The 20,201-nt window shown below is 48.3% G+C and overlaps 1 protein-coding gene across 1 annotated transcript in view; it reads left to right on the top strand.

Annotated features, from left to right (window-relative positions):
- Window positions 1-20,201, top strand: part of LOC144686231 (SPRY domain-containing protein 3-like) — a 1,189,784-nt gene that overhangs the window by 437,215 nt on the left and 732,368 nt on the right. The window lies entirely within an intron of this gene.

The raw sequence follows: 20,201 nt of genomic DNA, 5'->3' as shown, positions 1-20,201 counted from the left end.
TTCTCCTGTCACTCTCCATTCTCCTGCCACTCTCCACTCTCCTGTCACTCTCCATTCTCCTGTCACTATCCATTCTCCTGTCAGTCTCCATTCTTCTGTCACTCTCCATTCTCCTCACACTCTCCATACATCTGTCACTCTCCATTCTCCTGTCACTCTCCATACCTCTGTCACTCTCCATTCTCCTGTCACTCTCCATACCCCTGTCACTCTCCATTCTCCTGTCACTCTCCATACCCCTGTCACTCTCCATTCTCCTGTCACTCTCCATACCCCTGTCACTCTCCATTCGCCTGTCACTCACCATACCTCTGTCACTCTTCTTTCTCCATTCTCCTGTCACTCTCCATACCCTTGTCACTCTCCATACCCCTGTCAATCTCCATTCTCCTGTATCTCTCCATACCCCTGTCACTCTCCATACCCCTGTCACTCTCCATTCTTCTGTCACTCTCCATACGCCTGTCACTCTCCATAGTCCTGTCACTCTCCATATCTTTGTCAGTCTCCATTCTCCTGTCACTCTCCATTCTCCTCACACTCTCCATACCTCTGTCACTCTCCATTCTCCAGTCACTCTCCATAGTCCTGTCACTCTCCATATCTTTGTCACTCTCCATACCCCTGTCGCTCTCCATTCTCCTGTCACTCTCCATACCCCTGTCAATCTCCATTCTCCTGTCAGTCTCCATACCCCTGTCACTCTCCATTCTCCTGTCACTCTCCATACCTCTGTCACTCTCCTTTCTCCATTCTCATGTCACTCTCTATACCCCTGTCACTCTCCATTCTCATGTCACTCTCCATACCCCTGTCACTCTCCATTCTCCTGTCACTCTCCATACCCCTGTCACTCTCCATTCTCCTGTCACTCTCCATTCTGTTGTCACTCTCCATTCTCCTTTCACTCTCCATACACCTGTCACTTTCCATTCTCCTGTCACTCTCCATACCCCTGTCACTCTCCATTCTCCTGTCACTCTCCATTCTCCTGTCAATCTCCATACCCCTGTCACTCTCCATTCTCCTGTCACTCTCCATTCTCCTGTCACTCTCCATACCTCTGTCACTCTCCATTCTCATGTCACTCTCCATACACCTGTCACTCTCCATTCTACTGTAACTCTCAATTCTCCTGTCACGCTCCATACCCCTGTCACTCTCCATTCTCCTGTCTCTCTCCATAACCCTGTCACTCTCCATTCTACTGTAACTCTCAATTCTCCTGTCAATCTCCATACCCCTGTCACTCTCCATACCCCTGTCACTCTCCATTCTCCTGTCACTCTCTATACCCCTGTCACTCTCCAATCTCCTGTCACACTCCATACCCCTGTCACTCTCCATACCTCTGTCACTCTCCATTCTCCTGTCACTCTCCATTCTCCTGTCACTCTCCATACCCCTGTCAATCTCCATTCTCCTGTCACTCTCCATACCCCTGTCACTCTCCATTCTACTGTTACTCTCCATACCTCTGTCACTCTCCTTTCTCCTGTCACTCTCCATTCGCCTGTCACTCTCCATTCTCCTTTCATTCTCCATTCTTCTGTCACTCTCCATTCTCCTGTAACTCTCCATTCTCCTGTCACTCTCCATCTCCATTCACTCTCCAATCTCCTCTCAGTCTCCATTCTCCTGTCACTCTCCATTCTCCTGCCACTCTCCACTCTCCTGTCACTCTCCATTCTCCTGTCACTCTCCATCTCCTTTCACTCTCCATTCTCCTCTCAGTCTCCATTCTCCTGTCACTCTCCATTCTCCTGTCACTCTCCATTCTCCTGTCACTCTCCATATCTCTGTCACTCTCCATTCTCTTGTCATTCTCCATACCACTGTCACTCTCCATTCTCCTGTCACACTCCATACCCCTGTCACTCTCCATATCTCTGTCACTCTCCATCCCTCTGTCACTCTCCATTCTCCTGTCACACTCCATTCTCCTGTCACTCTCCATAATTCTGTCACTCTCCATTCTCCTGTCGTTATCCATTCTCCTGTCACTCTCCATATCTCTGTCACTCTCCATTCTCCTGTCACTCTCCATTCTCCAGTCACTCTCTATATCTCTGTCACACTCCATACCTCTGTTATTCTCCATTCTCCAGTCACTCTCCATACTTCTGACACTCCGCATAGCTCTTTCACTCTCCATACACCTGTCACTCTCCATACCCCTGTCACTCTCCATTCTACTGTAACTCTCAATTCTCCTATCAATCTCCATACCCCTGTCACTCTCCATACCCTTTCAATCTCCATTCTCCTGTCACTCTCCATACCCCTGTCACTCTCCAATCTCCTGTCATACTCCATACCCCTGGCACTCTCCATACCTCTGTCACTCTCCATTCTCCTGTCACTCTCCATTCTCCTGTCACTCTCCATACCCCTGGCACTCTCCATTCTCCTGTCACTCTCCATACCCCTGTCACTCTCCATTCTACTGTCACTCTCCATACCTCTGTCACTCTCCTTTCTCTTGTCACTCTCCATTCTCCTGTCACTCACCATTCTCCTGTCACTCTCCACTCTCCTGTCACTCTCCATTCTCCTGTAACTCTCCATTCTCCTTTCATTCTCCATTCTTCTGTCACTCTGCATTCTCCTGTCACTCTCCATTCTCCTGTCACTCTCCATCTCCTTTCACTTTCCATTCTCCTCTCAGTCTCCATTCTCCTGTCACTCTCCATTCTCCTGCCACTCTCCACTCTCCTGTCACTCTCCATTCGCCTGTCACTCTCCATCTCCTTTCACTCTCCATTCTCCTCTCAGTCTCCATTCTCCTGTCACTCTCCATTCTCCTGTCACTCTCCATTCTCCTGTCATTCTCCATTCTCCAGTCTCTCTCCATATCTCTGTCACTCTCCATTCTCTTGTCATTATCCATACCTCTGTCACTCTCCATTCTCCTGTCACACTCCATACCCCTGTCACTCTCCATATCTCTGTCACTCTCCATCCCTCTGTCACTCTCCATTCTCCTGTCACACTCCATTCTCCTGTCACTCTCCATAATTTTGTCACTCTCCATTCTCCTGTCACTATCCATTCTCCTGACACTCTCCATTCTCCTGTCACTCTCCATTCTCTTGTCACTCTCCATATCTCTCTCACTCTCCATTCTCCTGTCACTCTCCATTCTCCTGTCACTCTCTATATCTCTGTCACACTCCATACCTCTGTTATTCTCCATTCTCCTGTCACTCTCCATACTTCTGACACTCCGCATACGATGTCACCCTCCATACCTCTGTCACTCTACATACCTCTGTCACTCTCCATACCTCTGTCACTCTCCCTTCTCCTGTCACGCTCCATTCTCCTGTCAATCTCTATTCTCCTGTCACTCTCCATTCTCCTGTCACTCTCCATTATCCTGTCAATCTCCATTCTCCTGTCACTCTCCCTTCTCCTGTCAGTCTCCATTCTCCTGTCACGCTCCATACCTTTGTCACTCTCCATACCTCTGTTTCTCTCCATTCTCCTCTCACTCTCCATTCTCCTTTCACTCTCCATACCTCTGTCACTCTCCATACCTCTGTCGCTCTCCATTGTCCTGTAACTCTCCATACCCCTGTGACTCTCCATTCTCCTGTCACTCTCCATTCACCTGTCACTCACCATACCTCTGTCACTCTCCATACCTCTGTCACTCTCTATTCTCCTGTCACTCTCCATTCTCCTGTCACTCTCCATTCTTCTGTCATTCCCCATTCCTCTGTCACTCTCTATGCCTCTGTCACTCTACTTAGGTCTGTCACTCTCCATACCTCTGTCACTCTCCATACCTCTGTCACTCTCCTTACCTCCGTCATGCTCCATTCTCCTGTCAACCTCCATTCTCCTGTCACTCTCCAATCTCCTCTCAGTCTCCATTGTCCTGTCACTCTCCATTCTCCTGTCAGTCTCCATTTCTCAGTCACTCTCCATTCTCCTGTCACTCTCCATTCTCCTGTCACTCTCCATTCTCCATTCACTCTACATACCTCTGTCACTCTCCATACCTCTAACATTCTCCAATCTCCTGTCACACACCATTCTCCTGTCACTCTCCATTCTCCTGTCACTCTCCATATCTCTGTCACTCTCCATACCTTTGTCACTCTCCAATCTCCAGTCACACTCTAATCTCCTGTCACTCTCCATTCTCCTGCCAATCTCCATTCTCCTGTCACTCTCCATACCTCTATCACTCTCCATTCTCCTGTCACTCTCCATTCTCCTGTCACTCTCCATTCTCCTGTCACTCTCCATTCTTCTGTCATTCCCCATTCCTCTGTCATTCTCCATGCGTCTGTCACTCTACATAGGTATGTAACTCTCCATATCTCTGTCACTCTCCATACCTCTGTCACTCTCCATTCTCCTGTCACTCTCCATTCTCCTGTCACTCTACATACCTCTGTCACTCTCCTTACCTCCGTAATGCTCCATTCTCCTGTCAATCTCCATTCTCCTGTCACTCTCCATTCTCCTATCAGTCTCCATTGTCCTGTCACCCTCCATTCTCCTGTCAGTCTCCATTGTCCTGTCACTCTCCATATCTCAGTCACTCTCCATACCTCTGTCACTCTCAAATCTCCTGTCACACTCCATTCTCCTGTCACTATCCATTCTCCTGTCACTCTCCATTCTCCTGTCAATCTCCATTCTCCTGTCACTCTTCAGTGTCTTTTCACTCTACATACCTCTGTCACTCTCCAAACTCCTGTCACTCTCCATTTTCCTGTCACTCTCCAATCTCCTGTCACTCTCCATTTTCCTGTCACACTCCATTCTCCTGTCACTATCCATTCTCCTGTCACTCTCGATTCTCCTGTCATTCTCCTGATCTCTGTCACTCTCCATATCTCTGTCACTTTCCATACCTCTATCACTCTCCAATCTCCTGTCACACTGCATACCTCTGTCACTCTCCATTCTCCTGTCAATCTTCATACTCCTGTCACTCTCCATACCTCTGTCACTCTCCATACCTCTGTCACTCTCCAATCTCCTGTCACTCTCCATTCTCCTGTCACTCTCCATACCCCTGTCACTCTCCATTCTCCTGTCTCTCTCCATTCTCCTGTCACTCTGCATTCTCCTGTCAATCTCCATATCTCTGTCACTCTCCATACCTCCGTCACTCTCCATTACCCTGTCACACTCCTTTCTCCTGTCACCATCCATTCTCCTGTCACTCTCCATTCTCCTGTCTCTCTCCACTCACCTGTCACTCTGCATTCTCCTGTCACTCTCCATATCTCTGTCACTCTCCATACCTCCGTCACTCTCCATACCTCTGTCACTCTCCATTCTCCTGTCACACTCCATTCTCCTGTCACTCTCCATAACGCTGTCACTCTCCAATCTACTGTCACACTCCATTCTCCTGACACTATCCATTCTCCTGTCACTCTCCGTTCTCCTGAAAATCTCCATTCTCCTGTCACTCTCTATATCTCTGTCACACTCCATACCTCTGTTAATCTCCGTTCTCCTGTCACTCTGCATTCTCCTGTCACTCTCCATACTCCTGTCACTCTCCATTCTTCTGTCATTCCCCATTCCTCTGTCACTCTCCATGCCTCTGTCAATCTACACAGGTCTGTCACTCTCCATACCTCTGTCACTCTCCATACCTCTGTCACTCTCCATTCTCCTGTCACTCTCCATTCTCCTGTCACTCTCCATACCTCTGTCACTCTCCATACCTCAGTCATGCACCATTCTCCTGTCAATCTCCATTCTCCTGTCACTCTCCATTCTCCTGTCACTCTCCATACCTCTGTTAATCTCCATTCTCCTGTCAGTCTCCATTCTCCTGTCACTCTCCATTATCCTGTCACTCCCCATACATCTGTCACTCTCCATTCTCCTGTCACTCTCCATTCTCCTGTCACTCTCCATACCTCTGTTACTCTCCATACCTCTGTCACTCTCCATTCTCCTGTCACCCTCCATTCTCCTGTCACTCTCCATACCTCTGTCACTCTCCATAACTCGGTCACTCTCCATTCTCCTGTCAGTCTCCATACCTCTGTCATTCTCCATTTTCCTGTCACTCTCCATTCTCCTGTCACTCTCCATACCTCAGTCACTCTCCTTATCTCTGTCACTATCCATTTTCCTGTCACTCTCCATTCTGCAGTCAGTCTCCATATCTCAGTCACTCTCCATTCTCCTGTCACTCTCCATTCTCCTGTCACTCTCCATTCTCCTTTCACTCTACATACCACTGTCACTCTCCATACCTCTGTCACTCTCCTTTCTCCATTCTCCTGTCACTCTCCATATCTCTGTCACTCTCCATACGTTTGTCACTCTCCAATCTCCTGTCACACTCCATTCTCCTGTCACTCTCCATTCTCCTGTCAATCTCCATTCTCCTGTCACTCTCCATTCTCCAGTCAATCTCCATTCTCCTATCACTCTCCATACCTCTGTCACTCTCCATTCTCCTGGCAATCTCCATTCTCCTGTCACTCTCCATACCTCTGTCACACTCCATTCTCCTGACACTCTCCATACCACTGCAACTCTCCATTCTCCTGTCGCACTCCATTCTCCTGTCACTCTCTATATCTCTGTCACACTCCATACCTCTGTTATTCTCCATTCTCCTGTCACTCTGCATTCTCCTGACAGTCTCCATTCTCCTGTCACTCTCCATTCTCCTATCACTCTCCATACCTCTGTCACTCTCCATACATCTGTCACTCTACATACCTCTGTCACTCTCCCTTCTCCTGTCACTCTGCAAACCTCTGTCACTCTACATACCTCTGTCACTCTCCATATCTCTGTCACTCTACATACCTCTGTCACTCTCCCTTCTCCTGTCACTCTCAATTCTCCTATCACTCTTCATTCCTCTGTCACTCTCCATACCTCTGTCACTCTACATACGTCTATCACGCTCCATTCTCCTGTCAATCTCCATTCTCCTGTCACTCTCCATTCTCCTGTCACTCACCATACATTTGTCACTCTCCATACCTCTGTTGCTCTCCATTGTCCTGTTACTCTCCATACCTCTGTTACTCTTCATTCTCCTCTCACTCTCCATTCTCCTGTCACTCTCCATACCTCTGTCACTCTCCATACCTCTGTTGCTCTCCATTGTCCTGTTACTCTCCATACCTCTGTCACTCTCCATACCTCTGTCACTCTCCATTCTCCTGTCACTCTACATTCTCCTGTCACTCTCCATTCTCCTGTCAGTCTCCATTCTCCTGTCACTCTCCATTCTTCTGTCATTCCCCATTCCTCTGTCACTCTCCATGCCTCTGTCACTCTACATAGGTCAGTCACTCTCCATACCTCTGTCACTCTCCATTCTCCTGTCACTCTCCATTCTCCTGTCACTCTCCAATCTCCTGGCGCTCTCCATACCTCTGTTACTCTCCATACCTCTGTCACTATCCATTCTCCTGTCACTCACCATTCTCCTGTCACTCTCCATACCTCTGTTACTCTCCATTCTCCTGTCACTCTCCATTCTCCTGTCACTCTCCATTCTCCTGTCACTCCCCATACGTCTATCACTCTCCATTCTCCTGTCACTCTCCATGCCTCTGTCACTCTACATAGGTCTGTCACTATCCATTCTCCTGTCACTCTCCATACCTCTGTCGCTCTCCATACCTCTGTCACTCTCCATTCTCCTGTCATTCTCCATTTTCCTGTCACTCTCCATACCTCTGCCACTCTCCATAACTCGGTCACTCTCCATTCTCCTGTCACTCTCCATAACCCTGTAACTCTCCATTCTCCTGTCACTCTCCATTCTCCTGTCATTCTCCATTTTCCAGTCACAGTCCATTCTCCTGTAACTCTCCATACCTCAGTCACTCTCCTTATCTCTGTCACTCTCCATTCTCCTGTCACTCTCCATTCTCCTGTCAATCTCCATTCTCCTGTCACTCTCCATACCCCTGTCACTCTCCATTCTCCTGTCTCTCTCCATTCTCCTGTCACTCTGCATTCTCCTGTCAATCTCCATATCTCTGTCACTCTCCATACCTCCGTCACTCTCCATTACCCTGTCACACTCCTTTCTCCTGTCACCATCCATTCTCCTGTCACTCTCCATTCTCCTGTCTCTCTCCACTCACCTGTCACTCTGCATTCTCCTGTCACTCTCCATATCTCTGTCACTCTCCATACCTCCGTCACTCTCCATACCTCTGTCACTCTCCATTCTCCTGTCACACTCCATTCTCCTGTCACTCTCCATAACGCTGTCACTCTCCAATCTACTGTCACACTCCATTCTCCTGACACTATCCATTCTCCTGTCACTCTCCGTTCTCCTGAAAATCTCCATTCTCCTGTCACTCTCTATATCTCTGTCACACTCCATACCTCTGTTAATCTCCGTTCTCCTGTCACTCTGCATTCTCCTGTCACTCTCCATACTCCTGTCACTCTCCATTCTTCTGTCATTCCCCATTCCTCTGTCACTCTCCATGCCTCTGTCAATCTACACAGGTCTGTCACTCTCCATTCTCCTGTCACTCTCCATACCTCTGTCACTCTCCATACCTCAGTCATGCACCATTCTCCTGTCAATCTCCATTCTCCTGTCACTCTCCATTCTCCTGTCACTCTCCATACCTCTGTTAATCTCCATTCTCCTGTCAGTCTCCATTCTCCTGTCACTCTCCATTATCCTGTCACTCCCCATACATCTGTCACTCTCCATTCTCCTGTCACTCTCCATTCTCCTGTCACTCTCCATACCTCTGTTACTCTCCATACCTCTGTCACTCTCCATTCTCCTGTCACCCTCCATTCTCCTGTCACTCTCCATACCTCTGTCACTCTCCATAACTCGGTCACTCTCCATTCTCCTGTCAGTCTCCATACCTCTGTCATTCTCCATTTTCCTGTCACTCTCCATTCTCCTGTCCCTCTCCATACCTCAGTCACTCTCCTTATCTCTGTCACTATCCATTTTCCTGTCACTCTCCATTCTGCAGTCAGTCTCCATATCTCAGTCACTCTCCATTCTCCTGTCACTCTCCATTCTCCTGTCACTCTCCATTCTCCTTTCACTCTACATACCACTGTCACTCTCCATACCTCTGTCACTCTCCTTTCTCCATTCTCCTGTCACTCTCCATATCTCTGTCACTCTCCATACGTTTGTCACTCTCCAATCTCCTGTCACACTCCATTCTCCTGTCACTCTCCATTCTCCTGTCAATCTCCATTCTCCTGTCACTCTCCATTCTCCAGTCAATCTCCATTCTCCTATCACTCTCCATACCTCTGTCACTCTCCATTCTCCTGGCAATCTCCATTCTCCTGTCACTCTCCATACCTCTGTCACACTCCATTCTCCTGACACTCTCCATACCACTGCAACTCTCCATTCTCCTGTCGCACTCCATTCTCCTGTCACTCTCTATATCTCTGTCACACTCCATACCTCTGTTATTCTCCATTCTCCTGTCACTCTGCATTCTCCTGACAGTCTCCATTCTCCTGTCACTCTCCATTCTCCTATCACTCTCCATACCTCTGTCACTCTCCATACATCTGTCACTCTACATACCTCTGTCACTCTCCCTTCTCCTGTCACTCTGCAAACCTCTGTCACTCTACATACCTCTGTCACTCTCCATATCTCTGTCACTCTACATACCTCTGTCACTCTCCCTTCTCCTGTCACTCTCAATTCTCCTATCACTCTTCATTCCTCTGTCACTCTCCATACCTCTGTCACTCTACATACGTCTATCACGCTCCATTCTCCTGTCAATCTCCATTCTCCTGTCACTCTCCATTCTCCTGTCACTCACCATACATTTGTCACTCTCCATACCTCTGTTGCTCTCCATTGTCCTGTTACTCTCCATACCTCTGTTACTCTTCATTCTCCTCTCACTCTCCATTCTCCTGTCACTCTCCATACCTCTGTCACTCTCCATACCTCTGTTGCTCTCCATTGTCCTGTTACTCTCCATACCTCTGTCACTCTCCATACCTCTGTCACTCTCCATTCTCCTGTCACTCTACATTCTCCTGTCACTCTCCATTCTCCTGTCAGTCTCCATTCTCCTGTCACTCTCCATTCTTCTGTCATTCCCCATTCCTCTGTCACTCTCCATGCCTCTGTCACTCTACATAGGTCAGTCACTCTCCATACCTCTGTCACTCTCCATACCTCTGTCACTCTCCATTCTCCTGTCACTCTCCATTCTCCTGTCACTCTCCAATCTCCTGGCGCTCTCCATACCTCTGTTACTCTCCATACCTCTGTCACTATCCATTCTCCTGTCACTCACCATTCTCCTGTCACTCTCCATACCTCTGTTACTCTCCATTCTCCTGTCACTCTCCATTCTCCTGTCACTCTCCATTCTCCTGTCACTCCCCATACGTCTATCACTCTCCATTCTCCTGTCACTCTCCATGCCTCTGTCACTCTACATAGGTCTGTCACTATCCATTCTCCTGTCACTCTCCATACCTCTGTCGCTCTCCATACCTCTGTCACTCTCCATTCTCCTGTCATTCTCCATTTTCCTGTCACTCTCCATACCTCTGCCACTCTCCATAACTCGGTCACTCTCCATTCTCCTGTCACTCTCCATAACCCTGTAACTCTCCATTCTCCTGTCACTCTCCATTCTCCTGTCATTCTCCATTTTCCAGTCACAGTCCATTCTCCTGTAACTCTCCATACCTCAGTCACTCTCCTTATCTCTGTCACTCTCCATTCTCCTGTCACTCTCCATTCTCCTGTCAATCTCCATTCTCCTGTCACTCTCCATACCTCTGTCTCTCTCCATTCCTCTGTCACTCTCCAAGCTCCTGTCACTCTCCATTCTCATGTCACTCTCCATTCTCCTGTCACTCTCCATATCTCTGTCACTCTCCATACCTCTGTCACTCTCCATTCTCCTGTCATTCTCCATACCTCTGTTACTCTCCATTCTCCTGTCACTATCCATTCCCCTGACACTCTCCATTCTCCTGTCACACTCCATTCTCCTGTCACTCTCCATACCTCTGTTACTCTCCATTCTCCTGTCACTATCCATTCTCCTGTCACTCTCCATTCTCCTGTCACTCTCCATACCTCTGTCACTCTCCATTCTCCTGTCACTCTCCATTCTCGTGTCACTCTCCATACCTCTGTCACTCTCCATTCTCCTGCCACTCTCCATTCTCCTGTAACACTCCATTCTCCTGTCACTCTCCATACTTCTGTCACTCCGCATAGCTCTGTCACTCTCCATACCTCTGTCACTCTACATACCTCTGTCACTCTACATACCTCTGTCACTCTCCCTTCTCCTGTCACTCTCCATACCTCTGACACTCTACATACCTCTGTAACTCTCCATACCACTGTCACTATCCTCTGTCCTGTCACTCTCCATTCTCCTATCACTCTCCATTCCTCTGTCACTCTCCATACCTCTGTCACTCTCCCTTCTCCTGTCACTCTCAATTCTCCTATCACTCTTCATTCCTCTGTCACTCTCCATACCTCTGTCACTCTACATACGTCTATCACGCTCCATTCTCCTGTCAATCTCCATCCTCCTGGCACTCTCCATTCTCCTGTCACTCTCCATACATTTGTCACTCTCCATACCTCTGTTGCTCTCCATTGTCCTGTTACTCTCCATACCTCTGTTACTCTTCATTCTCCTCTCAATCTCCATTCTCCTGTCATTCTCCATATCTCTGTCACTCTCCATACCTCTGTTGCTCTCCATTGTCCTGTTACTCTCCATACCTCTGTCACTCTCCATACCTCTGTCACTCTCCATCCTCCTGTCACTCTACATTCTCCTGTCACTCTCCATTCTCCTGTCAGTCTCCATTCTCCTGTCACTCTCCATTCTTCTGTCATTCCCCACTCCTCTGTCACTCTCCATGCCTCTGTCACTCTACATAGGTCAGTCACTCTCCATACCTCTGTCACTCTCCATACCTCTGTCACTCTCCATTCTCCTGTCACTCTCCATTCTCCTGTCACTCTCCATTCTCCTGTCGCTCTCCATACCTCTGTTACTCTCCATACCTCTGTCACTCTCCATTCTCCTGTCACTCTCCATTCTCCTGTCACTCTCCATACCTCTGATACTCTCCATTCTCCTGTCACTCTCCATTCTCCTGTCACTCTCCATTCTCCTGTCACTCCCCATACGTCTATCACTCTCCATTCTCCTGTCACTCTCCATGCCGCTGTCACTCTACATAGGTCTGTCACTATCCATTCTCCTGTCACTCTCCATACCTCTGTCACTCTCCATACCTCTGTCACTCTCCATTCTCCTGTCATTCTCCATTTTCCTGTCACTCTCCATACCTCTGCCACTCTCCATAACTCGGTCACTCTCCATTCTCCTGTCACTCTCCATACCCCTGTAACTCTCCATTCTCCTGTCACTCTCCATTCTCCTGTCATTCTCCATTTTCCAGTCACAGTCCATTCTCCTGTAACTCTCCATACCTCATTCACTCTCCTTATCTCTGTCACTCTCCATTCTCCTGTCACTCTCCATTCTCCTGTCAATCTCCATTCTCCTGTCACTCTCCATTCTCCTGTCAGTCTCCATTCTCCTGTCACTCTCCATACCTCTGTCTCTCTCCATTCCTCTGTAACTCTCCAAGCTCCTGTCACTCTCTATTCTCCTGTCACTCTCCATTCTCCTGTCACTCTCCATATCTCTGTCACTCTCCATACCTCTGTCACTCTCCATTCTCCTTTCATTCTCCATACCTCTGTTACTCTCCATTCTCCTGTCACTATCCATTCCCCTGACACTCTCCATTCTCCTGTCACACTCCATTCTCCTGTCACTCTCCATAACTCTGTTACTCTCCATTCTCCTGTCACTATCCATTCTCCTGTCACTCTCCATTCTCCTGTCACTCTCCATTCTCCTGTCACTCTCCATATCTCTGTCACTCTCCATACCTCTGTCACTCTCCAATCTCCTGTCACACTCCATTATCCTGTCACTCTCCATACTTCTGTCACTCCGCATAGCTCTGTCACTCTCCATACCTCTTTCACTCTACATACCTCTGTCACTCTACATACCTCTGTCACTCTCCCTTCTCCTGTCACTCTCCATACCTCTGACACCCTACATACCTCTGTCACTCTCCATACCTCTGTCACTCTCCCCTGTCCTGTCACTCTCCATTTTCCTATCACTCTCCATTCCTCTGTCACTCTCCATACCTCTGTCAAGCTCCATTCTCCTGTGAATCTCCACTCTCCTGTCACTCTCCATTTTCCTGTCAGTCTCCATTCTCCTGTCACTCTCCATACCTTTGTCACTCTCCATATCTCTGTTACTCTCCATACCTCTGTCGCTCTCCATTGTCCTGTGACTCTCCATTCTCCTGTCACTCTCCATATCTCTGTCACTCTCCATTCTCCTCTCACTCTCCATTCTCCTGTCACTCTCCATACCTCTGTCACTCTCCATACCTCTGTCGCTCTCCATTGTCCTGTGTCTCTCCATTCTCCTGTCACTCTCCATATCTCTGTCACTCTCCATTCTCCTTTCAGTCTCCATTCTCCTGTCACTCTCCATACCTCCGTCATGCTCCATTCTCCTTTTCAATCTCCATTCTCCTGTTAATCTCCATTCTCCGCTCACTCTCCATTCTCCTGTCACTCTCCATACCCCAGTCACTCTCCATACCTCTGTCACTGTCCATTCTCCTGTCACTCTCCATTCTCCAGTCACTCTCCATACCTCTGTCACTCTCCAATACTCGGTCACTCTCCATTCTCCTGTCACTCTCCATACCTCTGTCAATCTCCATTCTCCTGTCACTCTCCATACCTCTGTCACTCTCTATTCTCCTGTCACTCTCTATACCTCTGTCACTCTCCATAACTCGTTCACGCTCCATTCTCCTGTCACTCTCCATACCTCTGTCACTCTCCATTCTCCTGTCACTCTCCATTCTCCTGTCACTCTCCATTCTCCTGTCACTCTCCATACCTCAGTCACTCTCCATACCCCTGTAACTCTCCATTCTCCTGTCACTCTCCATTCTCCTGTCACTCTCCATTCTCCTTACACTCTCCATTCTCCTGTCACTCTCAATCTCTCTGTCACCCTCCATACCTCTGTCACTCTCCATTCTCCTGTCACTCTCTACTCTCCTGTCACTCTCCATTCTCCTCTCACTCTCCATTCTCCTGTCACTCTCCATTCTCCTGTCACTCCCATTCTCCTGTCACTCTCCAATCTCCTGTCACTCTCCATTCTCCTGTCACTCCCATTCTCCTGTCACTCTCCATAATTCTGTCACTCTCCATTCTCCTGTCACTATCCATTCTCCTGTCACTCTCCATCCTCCTGTCACTCTACATACCTCTGTCACTCTCCATTCTACTGTCACTCTCCATACCTCTGTCACTCTCCATTCCCCTGTCACTCTCCATTCTCCTGTCACTCTCCATTCTCCTGTCACTATCCATCTCTCTGTCACCCTCCATACCTCTGTCACTCTCCATTCTCCTGTCACTCACTATTCTCCTGTAACTCTCCATTCTCATGTCACTCTCCATTCTCCTGTCACTCTCCATTCTACTGTCACTCTCCATACCTCTGTCACTTTCCATTCCCCTGTCACTCTCCATTCTCCTGTCACTCTCCATTCTCCTGTCACTATCCAACTCTCTGTCACCCTCCATACCTCTGTCACTCTCCATTCTCCTGTCACTCACTATTCTCCTGTAACTCTCCATTCTCATGTCACTTTCCATTCTCCTGTCACTCTCCATTCTCCTGTCAATCTCCATCTCTCTGTCACCCTCCATACCTCTGTCACTCTCCATTCTCCTGTCACTCTCCATTCTCCTGTCACTCTCCATTCTCCTGTCACTCCCCATTCTCCTGTCACTCTCCATTCTCCTCTCACTCTCCATTCTCCTGTCCATCTCCATTCTCCTGTCACTCTCCATTCTCCTCTCACTCTCCACTCTCATGTCACTCTCCATTCTACTGTCATTCTCCACTATCCTGTCACTCTCCATTCTCCTGTCACTCTACATTCTCCTGTCACTCTCCATTGTCCAGTCACTCCCCATGCATCTGTCACTCTCCATTCTCCTGTCACTCTCCATACCTCTGTCACTCTACATACCTCTGTCACTCTCCATACCTCTGTCACTCTCCATTCTCCCATCACACTCGATTCTCCTGTCACTCTCCATTCTCCTGTCACTCTCCATTCTCCTGTCAATCGCCATACCTCTGTCACTCCCCATATCTCTGTAACTCTCCATACATCTGTCACTCTCCATTCTCCTCTTCCTCTCCATTCTCCTGTCACTCACCATACCTCTGTCACTCTCCATACCTCTGTCACTCTCAATTCTCGTATCACTCTCCATTACTCTGTCACTCTCCATACCTCTGTCACTCTCCATATCTTAGTCATTCTTCAATTTCCTGTCACTCTCCAGATCTCAGTCTATCTCCATTCTCCTGTCACTCTCGCATCTCCGGACACTCTCCATTCTCCTGTCAATCTCCAATCTACTGTCACTCTCCATTCTCCTTTCACTCTACATACCTCGGTCAATCTCCATTCTCCTGTCACTCTCCATTCTCCTGTCACTCTCCATTCTCCTTGTCACTCTCCATTCTCCTTGTCACTCTCCATATCTCTGACACTCTCCATTCTCCTGTCAGTCTCCATTCTCCTGTCACTCTCCATAACTCTGTCACTCTCTGATCTCCTGTCACTCTCCATTCTCCAGTCACTCTCCATTCTCCTGTCAATCTCCATACCTCTGTCACTCTCCAATCTCCTGTCCCTCTCCATTCTCCTGTCATACTCCATTCTCCTGCCCCTCTCCATTTCTTTGTCACTCTCTAATCTCCTGTCACTCCCATTCTCCTGCCCCTCTCCATTTCTTTGTCACTCTCTAATCTCCTGTCACTCCCATTCTCCTGTCACTCTCCAATCTCCTGTCACTCCCATTCTCCTGTCACTCTCCATAATTCTGTCACTCTCCATTCTCCTGTCACTCTCCATTTTCCTGTCACTCTCCATTCTCCGCTCACTCTCCATTCTCCTGTCATTCTCCATTCTCCTGTCACTCTCCATACCTCTGTCACTCTCCATAACTCTGTTGCTCTCCATTGTCCTGTTACTCTCCATACCTCTGTCACTCTCCATACCTCTGTCACTCTCCATTCTCCTGTCACTCTACATTCTCCTGTCACTCTCCATTCTCCTGTCAGTCTCCATTCTCCTGTCACTCTCCATTCTTCTGTCATTCCCCATTCCTCTGTCACTCTCCATGCCTCTGTCACTCTCCATTCTCCTGTCACTCTCCATTCTCCTGTCACTCTCCATTCTCCTGTCGCTCTCCATACCTCTGTTACTCTCCATACCTCTGTCACTCTCCATTCTCCTGTCACTCTCCATTCTCCTGTCACTCTCCATACCTCTGTTACTCTCCATTCTCCTGTCACTCTCCATTCTCCTGTCACTCTCCATTCTCCTGTCACTCCCCATACGTCTATCACTCTCCATTCTCCTGTCACTCTCCATGCCTCTGTCACTCTACATAGGTCTGTCACTATCCATTCTCCTGTCACTCTCCATACCTCTGTCACTCTCCATACCTCTGTCACTCTCCATTCTCCTGTCATTCTCCATTTTCCTGTCACTCTCCATACCTCTGCCACTCTCCATAACTCGGTCACTCTCCATTCTCCTGTCACTCTCCATACCCCTGTAACTCTCCATTCTCCTGTCACTCTCCATTCTCCTGTCATTCTCCATTTTCCAGTCACAGTCCATTCTCCTGTAACTCTCCATACCTCATTCACTCTCCTTATCTCTGTCACTCTCCATTCTCCTGTCACTCTCCATTCTCCTGTCAATCTCCATTCTCCTGTCACTCTCCATTCTCCTGTCAGTCTCCATTCTCCTGTCACTCTCCATACCTCTGTCTCTCTCCATTCCTCTGTCACTCTCCAAGCTCCTGTCACTCTCCATTCTCCTGTCACTCTCCATTCTCCTGTCACTCTCCATATCTCTGTCACTCTCCATACCTCTGTCACTCTCCATTCTCCTGTCATTCTCCATACCTCTGTTACTCTCCATTCTCCTGTCACTATCCATTCCCCTGACACTCTCCATTCTCCTGTCACACTCCATTCTCCTGTCACTCTCCATACCTCTGTTACTCTCCATTCTCCTGTCACTATCCATTCTCCTGTCACTCTCCATTCTCCTGTCACTCTCCATTCTCCTGTCACTCTCCATATCTCTGTCACTCTCCATACCTCTGTCGCTCTCCAATCTCCTGTCACTCACTATTCTCCTGTAACTCTCCATTCTCATGTCACTTTCCATTCTCCTGTCACTCTCCATTCTCCTGTCAATCTCCATCTCTCTGTCACCCTCCATACCTCTGTCACTCTCCATTCTCCTGTCACTCTCCATTCTCCTGTCACTCTCCATTCTCCTGTCACTCCCCATTCTCCTGTCACTCTCCATTCTCCTCTCACTCTCCATTCTCCTGTCCATCTCCATTCTCCTGTCACTCTCCATTCTTCTGTCACTCTCCATTCTCCTGTCACTCTCCATTCTCCTCTCACTCTCCACTCTCATGTCACTCTCCATTCTACTGTCATTCTCCACTATCCTGTCACTCTCCATACTTCTGTCGCTCTCCAATCTCCTGTCACTCACTATTCTCCTGTAACTCTCCATTCTCATGTCACTTTCCATTCTCCTGTCACTCTCCAATCTCCTGTCAATCTCCATCTCTCTGTCACCCTCCATACCTCTGTCACTCTACATACCTCTGTCACTCTCCATTCTCCCATCACACTCGATTCTCCTGTCACTCTCCATTCTCCTGTCACTCTCCATTCTCCTGTCAATCGCCATACCTCTGTCACTCCCCATATCTCTGTAACTCTCCATACATCTGTCACTCTCCATTCTCCTCTTCCTCTCCATTCTCCTGTCACTCTCCATACCTCTGTCACTCTCCATACCTCTGTCACTCTCAATTCTCGTATCACTCTCCATAACTCTGTCACTCTCCATACCTCTGTCACTCTCCATATCTTAGTCATTCTTCAATTTCCTGTCACTCTCCAGATCTCAGTCTATCTCCATTCTCCTGTCACTCTCGAATCTCCTGACACTCTCCATTCTCCTGTCAATCTCCAATCTACTGTCACTCTCCATTCTCCTTTCACTCTACATACCTCGGTCACTCTCCATTCTCCTGTCACTCTCCATTCTCCTGTCACTCTCCATTCTCCTTGTCACTCTCCATTCTCCTTGTCACTCTCCATATCTCTGACACTCTCCATTCTCCTGTCAGTCTCCATTCTCCTGTCACTCGCCATAACTCTGTCACTCTCTGATCTCCTGTCACTCTCCATTCTCCTGTCACTCTCCATTCTCCTGTCAATCTCCATACCTCTGTCACTCTCCAATCTCCTGTCCCTCTCCATTCTCCTGTCATACTCCATTCTCCTGTCACTCTCCATATTTCTGTCACTCTCCATTCTCCTGTCACTCTCCATTCTCCTGCCCCTCTCCATTTCTTTGTCACTCTCCAATCTCCTGTCACTCCCATTCTCCTGTCACTCTCCAATCTCCTGTCACTCTCCAATCTCCTGTCACTCCCATTCTCCTGTCACTCTCCATAATTCTGTCACTCTCCATTCTCCTGTCACTCTCCATTTTCCTGTCACTCTCCATTCTCCGCTCACTCTCCATTCTCCTGTCATTCTCCATTCTCCTGTCACTCTCCATCTTCCTGTCATTCTACATACCTCTGTCACTCTCCATTCTACTGCCACTCTCAATACCTCTGTCACTCTCCATTCCCCTGTCACTCTCCATTTTCCTGTCACTCTCCATTCTCCTGTCACTATCCATCTCTCTGTAACCCTCCATACCTCTGTCACTCTCCATTCTCCTGTCACTCACTATTCTCCTGTAACTCTCCATTCTCATGTCACTCTCCTTCTCCTGTCACTCTCTATTCTCCTGTCACTCTCCATCTCTCTGTCACCCTCCATATCTCTGTCACTCTCCATTCTCCTGTCACTCTCTATTCTCCTGTCACTCTCCATTCTCCTGTCACTCTCCATTCTCCTGTCACTCTCCATTCTCCTCTCACTCTCCATTCTCCTGTCCATCTCCATTCTCCTGTCACTCTCCATTCTCCTGTCACTCTCCATTCTCCTCTCACTCTCCACTCTCATGTCACTCTCCATTCTACTGTCATTCTCCACTATCCTGTCACTCTCCATTCTCCCGTCACTCTCCATTCCCCTGTCACTCTCCATTGTCCTGTCACTCCCCATGCGTCTGTCACTCTCCATTCTCCTGTCACTCTCCATACCTCTGTCACTCTACATACCTCTGTCACTCTCCATACCTCTGTCACTCTCCATATTTCCCTCACACTCGATTCTCCTGTCACTCTCCATTCTCCTGTCACTCTCCATTCTCCTGTCAATCGCCATACCTCTGTCACTCCCCATATCTCTGTAACTCTCCATACATCTGTCACTCTCCATTCTCCTCTTCCTCTCCATTCTCCTGTCACTCTCCATACCTCTGTCACTCTCCATACCTCTGTCACTCTCAATTCTCGTATCACTCTCCATAACTCTGTCACTCTCCATACCTCTGTCACTCTCCATATCTTAGTAATTCTTCAATTTCCTGTCACTCTCCAGATCTCAGTCAATCTCCATTCTCCTGTCACTCTCGAATCTCCTGACACTCTCCATTCTCCTGTCAATCTCCATTCTACTGTCACTCTCCATTCTCCTTTCACACTACATCCCTCGGTCACTCTCCATTCTCCTGTCACTCTCCATTCTCCTGTCACTCTCCATTCTCCTGTCACTCTCCATTCTCCTTTCACTCTACATACCTCGGTCACTCTCCATTCTCCTGTCACTCTCCATTCTCCTGTCACTCTCCATTCTCCTTGTCACTCTCCATTCTCCTTGTCACTCTCCATAACTCTGTCACTCTCTGATCTCCTGTAACTCTCCATTCTCCTGTCACTCTCCATTCTCCTGCGTCTCTCCATTTCTTTGTCACTCTCCAATCTCCTGTCACTCTCCAATCTCCTGTCACTCCCATTCTCCTGTCACTCTCCATAATTCTGTCACTCTCCATTCTCCGCTCACTCTCCATTCTCCAGTCATTCTCCATTC

Source organism: Cetorhinus maximus, chromosome 11 (genome assembly GCF_964194155.1).
Source record: "Cetorhinus maximus chromosome 11, sCetMax3.hap1.1, whole genome shotgun sequence".
In the NCBI taxonomy this organism is placed as follows: domain Eukaryota; kingdom Metazoa; phylum Chordata; class Chondrichthyes; order Lamniformes; family Cetorhinidae; genus Cetorhinus; species Cetorhinus maximus.
This window is presented reverse-complemented; position numbering and strand designations above follow the sequence as displayed.